Source organism: Misgurnus anguillicaudatus, chromosome 13 (assembly GCF_027580225.2).
Source record: "Misgurnus anguillicaudatus chromosome 13, ASM2758022v2, whole genome shotgun sequence".
Taxonomy (NCBI): Eukaryota; Metazoa; Chordata; class Actinopteri; order Cypriniformes; family Cobitidae; genus Misgurnus; species Misgurnus anguillicaudatus.
Genome location: NC_073349.2, coordinates 5,721,136 through 5,735,676, shown reverse-complemented (window position 1 = coordinate 5,735,676; position 14,541 = coordinate 5,721,136). Strand labels below are relative to the sequence as shown.

The 14,541-nt window shown below is 37.0% G+C and overlaps 1 protein-coding gene across 5 annotated transcripts in view; it reads left to right on the top strand.

Moving 5' to 3' along the window:
• The window catches only part of LOC129430800 (uncharacterized), a 31,085-nt gene that overhangs the window by 10,069 nt on the left and 6,475 nt on the right, over positions 1-14,541 (top strand). Inside the window, exon 1 of one of the 5 annotated variants that reach the window (XM_073874907.1) lies at positions 6,087-6,233. The exons of 3 other annotated variants lie outside the window; for them this stretch is intronic. The gene's annotated coding sequence lies outside the window, so the exon portion shown is untranslated. Of the gene's footprint in view, positions 1-6,086; positions 6,234-13,223; positions 13,495-14,541 lie in introns of those variants that run through there. One more of the 5 variants, XM_055188347.2, reaches the window with a different exon arrangement.

Sequence of the window (14,541 nt, the reverse complement as noted above, 5' to 3'; positions counted from 1 at the left end):
TTGAAAGAGGCGTGACTTTGGATGGCGATTTGACTTGAGGGTGGGATCGGGATTTCATTGCTAGGCGGCTACCGTTAGCATTTTTCAAAATGTGTTACCCTAACTTTAAGTGAGTTGTTGTTCTGGTATTGTTTTCACGCTGCCAAAAGATGGTCTCCTGCAATTTTATGGAAATGTATAATGTTTTAGTTATTGATGAAAGAGTGTTTTGTTGGCATGCAAGTAATTTTTTTATCATATTTTTTTCTACCCAGTCTCACAAAGTTTTGTGATATAGACGGTTTCATCGGACGCACGTGATACACCTCTGGATCCGAACCTTACTTCCGGTTTCGTTTGTTTAAAGGTCTGATTAGTTGCGAAACTGATCTCTTGAACAAATGCCTGTCAAAAATAACAAATGTTTTGGTTTCCTAGGTAATCTATGTGTTGTTTTTTGCTTGTTATATAAATAAACTACGTTTAAAGAACTTTGTTGTTATTTATTATTAGCGGAGTTTACCGGAAGTTACTGCGGACTGCGACAGCCGCTTGTTTATGTTGTTACTGCTGAAACCATCTATAGTCACATATTTTTTTTATTCTTTTTTCGTGATATTATCACAAATTTCTGCATTTTTTCGTGATCGTATAACGAATTCCTGTTTTCGTGTGATTATCACGTATTGGTTACTCAACTGCTTTTTCCTATTTTTAAACCATTGTCGCTTCGGTTTAGGGTTAGATTTGGTGCTTGCATTAGAATGTCACTTTACTTATTGGTTTATACTAGGGCTGTCAATAGATTAAAAAAATTAATCTAGATTAATCGCATGATTTCATGAGTTAACTGCGATTAATCGCAAATTAATCGCACATTTTTATCCATTCTAAATTTACCCTAATTTAACACTTTTCAGGTTTTTAATATTCTAATCATATATACATATATAGATGCTTTATGCAAATGTATGTTAACAACAGCCTGTTTACATTTTAACAGAATCACCAGCCATTGTTTTGTATATGAATTTTCCTTTCAGAAGATTTTTCTTTCTCCATTTTTGTTTGCTGCTGCATCATTTGTGACCTGTGCAGGCAAGTTGAGTCAGAATAAGCAAATTTAAAAAAATATTTTGACATTCTCTATTAAAACATAGAACAATGCATGATTTGTTGAAATATAACAAAATATGACAGAGCTACACGTGTTTGAAGTTGAAAGAGTCAAATTACCACAAAAATTTCCACATCCATACATTATATTACCACATCAATCCCTTAAAATCACTGGTAAAACTAATAGATTTAGCACACACAAAGCAAAAACATCATCAATGTATGTTCAACTTTTTTTCCTTTTGTTTGATTGACATTGAGACAGACTGCTTAAAATCTAAGTGATCTAATATAATGTTACACATCAGATAGTTTTACCCAACAGTTAACCAAACATTTACTTAAAACATAACAGATTATAGAGCCTACCTGCGTGAATTCTTATCAAAACAGATATTTGTAAAACTGTAATTTTGTGTAGATGTCTATATATCCGGGTCGCGCACTCGCGCGTCTGTGTGCACGCGGTTCAGATATTAGTCAGTCAGCGTGAGGGGATCGCTTTTGAGTCTTATCGCACTTAATAACTCTTTAACATTAATCAGGTACCGAACTTTATCTCTCTTAATGACTCTTTTAACATCAAGCAAGTCCTGCAGTCTATTTTCTAAGTCATGCATAAAAGCGAAACCAAAATGAATTGAGACGCATTTTTGTATTAGATTAAGCATTAGGAGGACGGGAACGTTACACCTCTCAGACGTATAAATAAAGATCATATCAGATGTCCAACGAGCATTTAGAGCATTGGATTTGGTAGACGATTTGCTTAATGTTCTTATTTCTATGAAAACCTTTTACTCATTTAGAGAGAATCACATTTGTCTGCGTCTCTGTTCATTCAACTATGGGCTGGACCAAGGGTCAAACAGAAATTGCGCGTTGCGTTAATCTCCGTTAAAAAAATTAGTGGCGTTAAAATGAATTTGCGTTAACGCGTTATTAACGCGTTAATTTTGACAGCCCTAGTTTATACTATTTTTTCTGATTTATTTTTTTATATGTCGCCTGGCGTTAGGGTTGGGTTTGGGTATGGATGTCATATTATGTAAATCTATCCCTAAACCGAAGTGACAATGGTAAGAAAATAGGACAAAACAGTTGAGTAACCAATACGTAATAATCACACAAAAACAGGAATTCGTTATACGATCGCGAAAAAACGCGGCAATTCGTGATAATATTACGAAAAAGAATAAAAAACAACATGATCTCACAAAGTTCCGTGGGATAGTCATGGAATTTTGTGCTAATTTTTCCATGGCATTCTCACGTATCTCCGCATTTTTCCGTGGCCCTGCTACGGACTGTCTTTTTCCGTGGCATTCTCACGGATTGGTTACTCAACTGCTTTTCCTATTTTCAAACCATTTTCGCTTCGGTTTAGGGTTAGATTTGGTGTTTGCGTTAGTATGTCACTTTAACTATTGGTTTATACTATTTTTTCTGATTTATTCGTTTATATTTTCTAAACTTTAAACAATTGTCGCCTGGCGTTGGGGTTAGAGTTGGGTTTGGGTAGGGATGTCATTTTTATGTAAATCTAACCCTAAACCGAAGCGAAAATGGTAAGAAAATAGGACAAAACAGTTGAGTAACCAATCCGTGAGAATGCCACGGAAAAAGACAGTCCGTAGCAGGGCCACGGAAAAATGCGGAGATCCGTGAGAATGCCACGGAAAAATGAGCACAAAATTCCGTGACTATGCCACGGAAATTCGTGAGATCAGGTTGATAAAAAAATATGTGACTATATAACGAAATTCCGTGAGACTGGGGTGGTTTTTTCGGTGTTATGTTATTGTCAATTATGTCGTCTCAATCAGTGTCTTGTTGACTAAAACATAGCATCATTTTGAAATATGTCTGCGGCTCCTAGCAACTTTTTTGGTAAATTAATATTGATTGACTACGGTAATGTTAAAGATTAAAATCATAATGAAATTAATGGCTTTGATGCTCATTATCTCAGAATTAGATTTTGAGACTTTAGTATGGTTTTTACAGACTGGGTCACATATAAAAATGTTTTTTGCAATAATTGTGCTGCGTTTTCTTGAACTATGTTCAGATGAGGGATGAATAGTGTGGATACCTGTCTATTATAGACAGATATATAAACAATATCCACTTCAAGTATATAGTCAAAGTAGTATTGAAATATTTGTCTGCAAACTTAATTTTTAGCAAGTGTTACAACTAACCCCCTGCCTGTTACAATTAACCCCGCCTATGGGGTAAGTTGTGACGTTTGCACTTCTGTCATGTTAGGTGTAATTGTCTAAAAATGGTAAGTAATAGAAAAAAATTACTTACACAAGTAATAGTGTGTGTCTTTATGTGTGTGTAAGTTTTACTGTGTCTTTGTGTGTGAGTCTGTGTTTGTGTGTGTAAGTAAGTAAGTAAGTAAGTAAGTAAGTAAGTAAGTAAGTAAGTAAAATTTATTTATATAGCACTTTTTACAGATAAAAATCACAAAGTGCTTTAGAATAAAATATAATACAAAACATTTAAAAACATTCTACAAAATACAAGATACAATTAACAAACACAACAAACAACCATAAAAACCTCCGACTAACCAAAAGCCTGTTTGAAGAGCAGAGTCTTCAGTTGTTTTTAAAAGAATCAACTGAATTTGCACAGCGCAAAGAAAGAGGCAAAGCGTTCCAAAGCCTAGGAGCAACCGCCTTAAATGACTGATCCCCTCTAGTTTTAAAATGAGTACGGGAAGCGACTAATAGGTTCTGATCTAATGACCTAAGGCTTCAAATTGGAGTGTAAGGCTGTATCAAATCAGTGATGTAGGTAGGGGCTTGGCCATGTAAGGCCCTAAAAGTGAGAACCAGAATTTGAAAATGTATCCTATACTGGACCGGTAACCAGTGGAGTGGTGTGATGTGCTCTCTTTTCTTAATGTGGATTAAAAGCCTTGTCGCAGAGTTCTGGACAGCCTGTAAACGATAAAGGTCCTTCTTACTCAAACAAGTAAAAAGACTGTTGCAGTAGTCTAAACGAGAGGAGATGAACGCATGAATGATCATCTCCAACTCACCCTTAGTCACAAAAGATCTTAATTTCGAAATATTTCTCAATTGAAAGAAACAGTTTCTCACTAAATGTTTAGTGTGGAGCTCCAAGGACATAGCTGAATCAAACACAACACCTAAACTCCTGAGGCTCGGTTTGACAGACGAGCCTAAGTCACTAATATGTTGTTTTATATTTGGGATTTTGCTCTCAGGGGCGATAATTAGTGTTTCTGTTTTGTCAGAATTTAGAAGCAAAAAGTTCTCACATAACCACTGTTTGATACTAGTCAGACAGTTGATTAGAGATGATCATTTAAAGAACTCAGTTTCCTTAAAGGAACAATACAGTTGGATATCATCTGCATATAGATGGTAGGATATATCACTAAACTGGCTAATTATCTGACCTAAAGGAAACATGTAAAGGAGAAACAGAATGGGACCCAAGACAGAACCCTGAGGAACACCACCCGATAATTCAGCAGTTTCAGACATAATCTGATTCACGTAGACACTAAAGCTTCTGCTGGACAGATAAGATGAAAACCATTTCAAAACTGATCCAGACATACCAACCAAATCACGAAGTCTATTTATCATAATATTATGATCAATAGTGTCGAAAGCTGATGAGAGGTCTAATAAAACCATCACTGTGTATTCCTTAGAATCAGCCGACATCATAATATCACTCAAAATTTTTAGTAATGCTGTTTCTGTGGAATGGTTTTTACGAAAACCAGACTGGAATTTGTGAAATAAACCATGTAGCACAGTAGGAACAATATCCATAGGACAAAAAGAGGACTTCATAGAGTTTAACAGCGAGATAATGTCATGTAATGTCACAGGTGTAAAAGTGGACCAACAATGTGCAGGAGACGAGTCACAGTCTGAATACTGGGACAGAGATGGTGAGAGGTTCGCCCTAACATCTCTGATCTTATTTACAAAAAAGTGGAGAAATTCATTACAGTCAGATTTAGATAAGTAGTTGGGCTAGTTGGAGAAACTATTGTATTAATGGTGTCAAATAAAATTCTAGGGTTCTGCTTATTTGAGGATATAAGCTGAGAAAAAACAGGTTCTCGCCTTTTTCAGCATCTCATTTAAGGTACCCGTTAGATCTTTAAGGTGGAGTCTATGAACCTCAAGTGTTTGTGTGTGTGTGTGTGTGTATGTGCACGCACTAGTGGTGTGTCGTTCATGAACGATTCGTTCATTTTGAACGAATCTTTAATATAACTCGGGACTACCGAGTTGTCTCAGAATGTGATTCGTTCATTTTGTGTTGACCGCGCATGCGCATTGCGCAATATATTGGTTCTGAATCTGAAACAAAAATTATGAGTTCATCATTCTCTTGAGTCTCGAGTTCGGGACGGGTTCAAGTCTTTTGTTCTTCCTGTCAGTCCCATAGAGGCTATGCTACCAGTACCGGAAAGAGAAATGATTAGCTCACCTTTCGAGTTCGGCCGAGTCCAAGTCTTTCGTTCTTCAATAAGATGGAACTTCTATTTTTCAAATAATGTTTTTGCACATATTTTGTATTTTAATGACTAAATATAAAACAATATAGGATACATTCAGATGCAATCAATAATACGAATCTAATGTTGTATTTAATGTGATATACCAGCGATCACATGACATAAGGACTCGGACCCGGCCGAACTCAAACTCAAGACTTGAATGAACTTATCATTTCTTTTTCCGGTACTGACGGCATAGCCTCTATGGGACTGACAGGAAGAACAAAAGACTCGGAATCGGCTGAACTCGACTCGAAAGATGAACTAATCATTTATCTTTCCGGTACTGACAGCATAGCCTCTATGAGGCTGACAGGAAGAACGAAAGACTCGAACCCGTCCCAAACTCAAGAGAATGATGAACTAATCATTTCTCTTTCCGGTCCTGTGCTGTATATCACACGGCACAGCCTTGCCGAACACAGAGAGTCAGTAAGACAGTGACGAGTTGAGAACTAACATCTGTAGACACAAGAGGAGGCATACAAATGTGATAAATATGAAGTTCAGTTTCTTATAATTTGGTTTTGGCTGCATTACCCTGACCTGTACATGGGGACTGACTTAGGAGGTAAGCTAATCATTTCTATCTCTTGTGCAGGTTTCAGAGCTTGTGTCAAGAAATAATGAAATGAGGATTTTAATTTCTCATAACTTGTTAGAAATGTCATAATTGTTTGCATAAGTGGTTATTTTGGGGTAATTTGTGAAATTATAGGTAATCATATTTTAAATGAACGAAAAGAACGAAATGACTCAAAAAAGATTCGTTCATTTTGATGAACGAGATTCAAAGATCCGAATCAGAAAAATGATCCGAACTTCCCATCACTAGTGCGCACATGTGTGTGTGTGTGTGTGTGTGTGTGTGTGTGTGTGTCACCTGTGTGAGTATTTTACATCTTTGTTTTGCATCTGTGGCTGTTTTTTGCCAAATTCTGTAAAAAAAATACTCTTTGTGGCAGTCATACCTTTGTGTGTTTGTGTTTGTGTGTGTGTGTGTGTGTGTGTGTGTGTGTGTGTGTGTGTGTGTGTGTGTGTGTGTGTGATTGAGCATGTATTTTCTACGTAACATTTGTACTCTAGTACCAGGCCTACCTTTCTGTGTTGAAATGTTCAGATTTATTTTGGATGCATAGATTTTTTTTTTGACAAATAAAAAGAAAAAAAAAAATATTTTTTGCATTTCCATTCGTTTCAATTGGGGCCATTTTTACCCTCAAAGGGACTAATTAAGGGAATTTTTTACGCCTCTTTAGAACGACCGAATAAAGCCCAGTTTTTTTATATGAATCTTGACAGATAATCTGGAAAAGTCACAAAATCTTATTCCACTGAGATAAAGGGAACCATGTTTTTAAACTAAAGAAAAGTGACTTGGGGGTAGAATTGACCCCAAGGGTCTTATTAGGGTTAATGCAATACGAGCTTAAGAGAATTTTTGTAGCTTTAAAAATGTATTATATTTATTATTGTTATTATTGTGTTATTATTCATTTGTTTTCATTTCTGTTCCTAAATACAAAAATATACATTTTCTATTTCCATATGCTTATAATTTCTTGATTTGTTCTCATTATTTTATTTTCCCATTTTTTGCTGATCCACATCAAACATTATTTGATCCATGACTCAAAAAATGTAATGTAATCTGTGTAACCATATTGGTTAGGCATTGAGGTCCACCCTATTTCACCAAGGTTCACTCAGTTTAAAATTTCTGGCCTCACCACCAGTACTGTAGTACAGGGCCAGTCAACTTTATGAGTAACACTTGCATCCTTTAAAATGGTTGATTTACTGATAAGTAAATTATTAAGTATAAATATATTCATAGATTTAAGGCTCTTGCGCTGGAAGTAGCTCTTATGTGGGCAAGGATTTATGATTAAACTGAAATTTGATTATGACTGCCACTAGGGGCACTATGTAGTGTACAATGGAAAGACAGTTTGGCCTATATATTTTTTAAATATTAAGAAAGAAATATAAATAATACATGAAATGTAAGAATTTATGAAAGTTAAACAGTTGTAAACAAAATAAGTTTTTTTGTCAAATGTTCATAGTTCTACTATTAACATTTGACTCTTGCAATGTTAAACTGCAATTGTTTAAAAAAGAAAATTAGTTTTCAGTAATTAACTCATTCCCCACCATTGACGAGTTATCTCATCAATTAAGAGAAATCATTTGGATGAAAAAAATGTGTTCCTGATGAATTTTTATGGGAATCTGTAATACCCCAATTATCCACTAGATGGCACCTTTTACAAATTTATAAAAAAAACTGAAGCAAAATTTTTTTTATTAATTTTAAACTCTGTGTATGTTTTGATAATCATTCTGAATCTGATCTCTGACAAACAGGGCAGGACTTACCGGGGTGGAGGCCCCTGGGCTTGAATACATTTTGGGCCCTACACTCTCAGAATTAAAGGTACAAAAGCTGTCACTGGGATGGTATCACTGGGACGGTCCTAATATTTACCATTTAGGTACAGAGATGGATACATTTGTACCCATTATATGCACTCTTTAGGTACAAATGTGTACTATTTGAAAGGGTACAACAAGTGTATTTTTGGATATAGCCTAATACAAGTGGTGCAGTGTTTAAGAATGAAAAAGAAAAGATTTTAGGATGTTATTTAATAATTATGACAAGACATCATATAATGTTAGACACCAAAAACCAAAGTGGAGAAGATGATCATTAATTAATTTTTGTCTGATATGAACGTAATACATTTAAACCTTGAAGTAGATATAAAATGAACACTTTTCAGAAGTTTAAAATGTGATCCTCACCTCCAGATGAAGTTATAAACTGGAGTCTGGACTTATGATTTAAATGTTGATATAGTCATATGTGCGTTGTTAACTGTCCGGATTTTGTTATGTTTGTAGCTCTGCTCCACTCGTTCACTTCTCCACAGGGAGTGTTTGGTTACAGTGTCGTGTGAACTGCAGACTGCGAGCAGATTGGATTTCATTTGGCGCTACGCAGAACGTTTGGTGATGTCAAATTACCGCGAGAGCGATTAGAAAGCAGACTTCTCCGTGTGATTTCTTGAATCGCTCTCGCAGTACTTTGATGTCATTCGTCTGGCTGTTGTTGCACCACATGAACAAACCTGTCTGCTTTCCAGTCACTTTTGCGCCGCAAATCCGCGATAATTTGATTTCATATGATGATTGGATCGCGCAGTGCCGCATGAAGCCAAATACCAAATAGCCGACTGTATATGAGGTTCAACCCACCAAAGTAGCAAGTGGAACATGCGAATGGTGAGTGATTCAGATGTCAATTTATGAATGAAAGTGTCAAAAGTTTGTCACACGCTAGTATTACGTATCCTCGCGCTTATTTAAGTGGGTATACGGAAATCCTTGATCTTTCCTAGTGGGTATACTGCGTATCACGTTATACTACACGGCTGAAGAAACAAACAAACAAGGAAAAACAGAGTTACAAGACCATACTTACTCTAGTAATCTTTTTCATTTCACCAAGCGCTTCCTTTTCGCGTTGCCCTTTCTCGTTATCTGTAAAGCTCATTCATGACTCTCATTTCGCGTAATTCGCTATATACTAGCATCTATGGGTTTCAAAAGCAGTAAACACAGCGCGTCATATTCAGCACCAAGATGACTGACACATATATGTTAACGAATTAAATGCAGCAACAAACAATTCAGCACCAACCAAATTAAAATGACTGAACAAATCAAACGAACGCAAGCAAGCACGGGGGTCCCCTACTGGCCGAGGCCCCTGGGCTCAAGCCCATTGGTAAGTCCGGCCATGCTGACAAAATTCCTTCACAAAAATGCTATTATTTCAGCTTTTTGCTCAAAATTTTGTATTTTTGAAGAAAAATACCCATCTTTAAGAGTTTATATATATAAAAGGTAAAAGGTAAAAATAAGGGTAAAAGTTTGGCCCCCTGCTGCATATTATATACCAACACATTCTCACTTCCCAAGGCGTCAAAATCTGAATCATGTTCAAACACCTTCAGCGTCAGTATGAAGATGTGAAGGGTGCCCCTATGCGTCACTATATCGACGAAATGGGAACTCCGTTGCTTTCATGCTAATCCCTCAACGCCGGATATAGACGAAAAGGTGATGCCGTCACGTTATGCGACGATCAGCAGGATCATGCCGCTTCTGGATGGTAACTACTCAATTTTTTTCCAATTTTTAAACCATTGTCGCTTGGGGTTGGGGTTAGATTTGGGGTTTGGATGTCAGTTTGTTTAAACTTTTTGTCTTCTGATTTTTAAGCCACTGTTGCTTGGGGTTGGGGTTAGAGTTACGGTTTGGGTTAGGATGTCTGTATTGGTTTATACTTTTTGTCTTCTGATTTTTAAACCATTGTCGCTTGGGATTAGGGTTAGAGTTGGGTTTGGGTTAGGATGTAATTTTATGTAACAGAAAGTGGTTCTAACCCCAACCCCAAGTGACAATGGGAAAAAATTTGGAATAAAAATTGAGTAGTTACGGTCCAGAAGCGGCATGATCCTGCCGATCGTCGCATAACGTGACGGCATCACCTTCCTGGATTACCTTTCGTCTATATCCGACGCTGAGGGATTAGCATGAAAGCAACGGAGTTCCCATTTCGTCGATATAGTGACGCATAGGGGCACCCTTCGCGTCTTCATACTGACGCTGAATGCGTTTGAACATGCTTCAGATTTTGACGCCTTGGGGAGTAAGAATGGGTTGAATATACTGTAGTATATGTGTACCTATTATATACACATAAAAAATATCAGCCGATATATCGATATCTTTTTTTTACTCTCTAACTGTGCGTTCACGCCAAACATTGAAGTGGCGGCAAAAACGTACTATTCGCACGTAGTTGGACGCTTGAACATTCTGAGTTTAGTCGTTTCATTCGCGTGTGAAATTCTAGTCATTCGAGACATCCGCATGTAAATTCGCGTCATGGGAGTGGCTTATATAGCTCAAATTGAGTAAACTTACCAGATTGTTCGACATCCTCATTCACTGTCTTCCAAACAAGATCCTTTTAACTCCTGTAAAAGTACTCGTGTAGCGATGATGATTGTCCTCCATTGTTGTTTTGTTTTCCTGCCTCCGCTCGCTTCCTGTAATCACGTCACTGTTACAGCAAGCTCCTGATTGGCTAATGTGGCAGGGAAATCCACCAAAGTTCAGATTTTTTAACTCATTACTTACTGCGCCGCAGGATGCCTATTCGCGTCTTCGCATTAACTTAACATGTAAATCACTCACACTTGCCGCCTCTACCGCGTCTGGTGTGAACACACCATAATCTATATCTATCTCTAAGAGTTTTGTGTTTTTTTCACCATCATCACCTTTGGCCTCTGCTCATGGGGAGCTGCTCAGTTAGTACTGAACTATTTATGGGTGCTAAAACAATAAGTTGAAAAATTCACAATTGACCTGATAATTGTAAGGACATTTTCAAATGTTTCACCTAAGCTGTAGACAGACTCATACATGGTGTGTCCTCAGCCAACGTGTCCCTCTCCTCACCTTCACCTCCACTGATCTCCTGCAGAATTGTGCTGAATCATAAAGATTTCAGAGCTCAGAAACTCGATCGCCCAGAGAAGTGCTGCACACGGGAAAACCGACTCGCACGGCTCCAGCATCCGAATTTATCACAATCTATCGACCATACTACTTAGTCTTATTTTGTATTTTACAAACATTTTGTACTCCATTCATGCTTTAGCAAAAGTTTTAAGTATTTTTAGTAGTATCTTAGAGTTGACAAAAATAACATTAGCAGATTTAAAGTATAGCGTTTCTCTTCTGGGAAAAGGAACGAAAATATTGATGGCATCATCAAGCACTTGGTAGATGTCATGCTCTCGAATATAAAAATGTCCCATGGCCTAAATTATAAATACCACCGACTAGCAATAGCAAGTAGTAAATCATGGTTAACAGACTTGACAGCTTCCTGTTTCAATACGCAAAGACAGGAAAGAAAACTGAATTTAGTCTCTTTAAGCTCAAACTGTGATAAATGTGTGTGTTTGTTTTATGTGGTCCTGGTGTGTCACTTCACATGTGTACAGTATACTATATGTGGCCTTTCTACATAATATCTGAACATCTTCTTTACTATCAGATAAGAATTTTGTATTTCTGACTCTCGTACTTCACCACAAGTAGCTTGAGTGTTTGTGATGGAAAGTCCCATTAAACACATTAAACCCAATATCCAAATACATGCTGAAACGGCTGAATTTTTCTTGTGGATTATGTGTCAGCTCCTATATAATCATGTTTTTCAGTGGCTCACCCCCATACTTGCCATTTTATAAATCGTTTTTATAATTTTAACTAGTTCTTTCATATACCCAATAGGCAGATTTTTGTGTTGCAAAGGTTTTCTTCAAAGTTATATCGGCAAAAAGCTTTTATAGTTTTGGTGCTGTCGAATCTCTAAGGTGTGATGCTCACCAGCATTGACTAAATTCTGGTAAAATGGTCTAGTTTTTTATCAGTAAAAACAAATGAATCTTAGTTTAAACGATTAGAAATGTGATGAAAGCTGTTTAGCACACCAGTTCTTGTTCAGTGATTTGCAATTCAATCCAGTCTCCTCCAAACAAGAGTCTATTTAAAGAGCGTGCCGGTACTCTCCTCCAGATACATGTCATCAAAGAGAACGCTGACACTGCATCTGCTGGACACTGTGGGTGTGTGTGGACGGTTTTGCTTTGACTCACAGGTTTCTATAACAGCGTTGAGATAGAGGCTTTGTGTGGGAAGCATCTTCAACATTTTCTCTCCTTCTCAAGTAAACTCACCGTCTCGTTCGGATTTGCCCTTTTGACTTTCTTTCTTTCTTTATAACTCGATCTATCAGATGCTTTTACTCGTGCGCTCCACTGTAAAATATGTGAATTTACTTCTGTGATATTTACAGTCAATGCAATCGTTGAGAGCATTGAAAGAATGTTGAAATCTATTACAAATTAATTATAAAAGTGTGACGTCTACAGATACCCAGCATAGCATTGCATTGCAACATGAATAAAAGATACAGGGATGTTTTCTCTTTACTCTCCACTGGTTTATTTTATCGAGGCAGATGTTATTTGTCATTAGATCTAGCTTATTTTCTTTCTTTTTTTTACCAAATTACACTGGCTGGGAGAAAATCTGTTTTATATTGTCTTAGTCTTAATGCTGATTTTATATGACTATGATATGGAACTGTTGTTACTTTACAAAAAAAATTTACATGCATTGATCTCACAGCATCCCAATACTAAATGAAAAATATTGTGTTAATTGTTTTTAGAGCATCACAATGTGTTTAAAACCTTCAGAGAATATATCATCCATCTACATGCTTGTCACGTATGTAAATGCATATGCTCACAGTTGAGTGAGTGTGTGTGTGTGATTACCCGTCTGTTATTGCATGCGCGTGTGTGTATGTGTGCGTATGCGTGTGTGTGTTTATCCCTTTCGCAGTGAGTAAGGCGAGTGGGCGACAACAGCAACTGGTCTGCCTGTGTGTTGTTGCATAGCAGACATGCCTCACACTGCACGATATTACTCATTTCCTCAGCCCTGTGTACACACACATACACACACACAAACACACACGCACGCACAAACTCTCACACTTTATCGCAGTCAGCCTCGCAGCCTTTCGACATGTTGTGACTCTACAGTTTGTCTGCTGTATTTGCACACACTGTGTCTGTAAGTTTGTGTGCGTTCACGTGTGCGTGTTGTTGAAGAGATGCAGTAATGAGTGGCATTACACGGATGACATCTGCACATCGCACCACAGCAAGGTCAGTCACGTCGGGTCAACAGCGCTTTGGATGATGAACTGTGCATGCACGCTCAAGTCATGACAATTTTGATTTTGTAAAATCAGGGCACGCGCTTGAAACTCTATATTTGAGAGATTGGGGTTTATAGTTCATATAGTTTGATATATTTTGATATCCAGTATATCTTTGGCTGTTTTTGATTAAGACTCTGGTTCGCATCAGTCTTCTGCAGTGTACTTCACAGTTTTGCTGTGTTTTGTCTTTTTGAGGAGTGTTAAACCCTCCTGTGACTCAACTTGAATATGAATAGTGTCTTTTAGTTAGTTGGAGCCATCAGAAGGAGTGGGATTGCCTGAATTTCCATTATGTAAAAACTGTAGGCGAGAAAACTCGTAGCTCTGATTCCCAAGATCTCAAACATCTTACAAAATCCAGCCCGATTGATTTGGCTACAATGCACAAACAGGTGTATTGATTTGCAGTGTTGTCTGTAAGATTCGTTTATATATACTGTAGTTAATATAGTAATGGTATTGACTCAATGTAAAGGAATTAATGTTTAGTCTTTTCTGACAGCAGTTCTGTCCGTGCACCCATCAGACTGTGTTTCTCTGTGGCTTCACCTCCTCATCATATACACGACATGAAATTTCTTCATAAAAAGCGAGGCTTTCAAAGCAGGGGGCTGTAATGTTTTTTTATATATATATAATCTGATCACAGAAAAAATATTTACTCAAAAAGGAAAGATTCATAAAACTGAACTTCCTGTGCAAACAAATCTTTGCACAAACTACTAAGTTCTTCTATTTTGTAACCTTTGCATTTCTATTGTGTAAATATCATGAAAACTAAGAGACTAAATAATTTGTGCATGCATTTGTATTTGTGTTGTGTATTTTAGTATACACAGCAATAACATGCTTATACTTGACCACATAGATCCCTCAGGATTATGTGTTAAAATCATGTATTAAATGGTGCATATAAAGTGCTGAGTGTCGTTTAAAACTTTTCAATTATGATACCGATACCTTCGATACCGGTTCCTGAATGATACTTTAT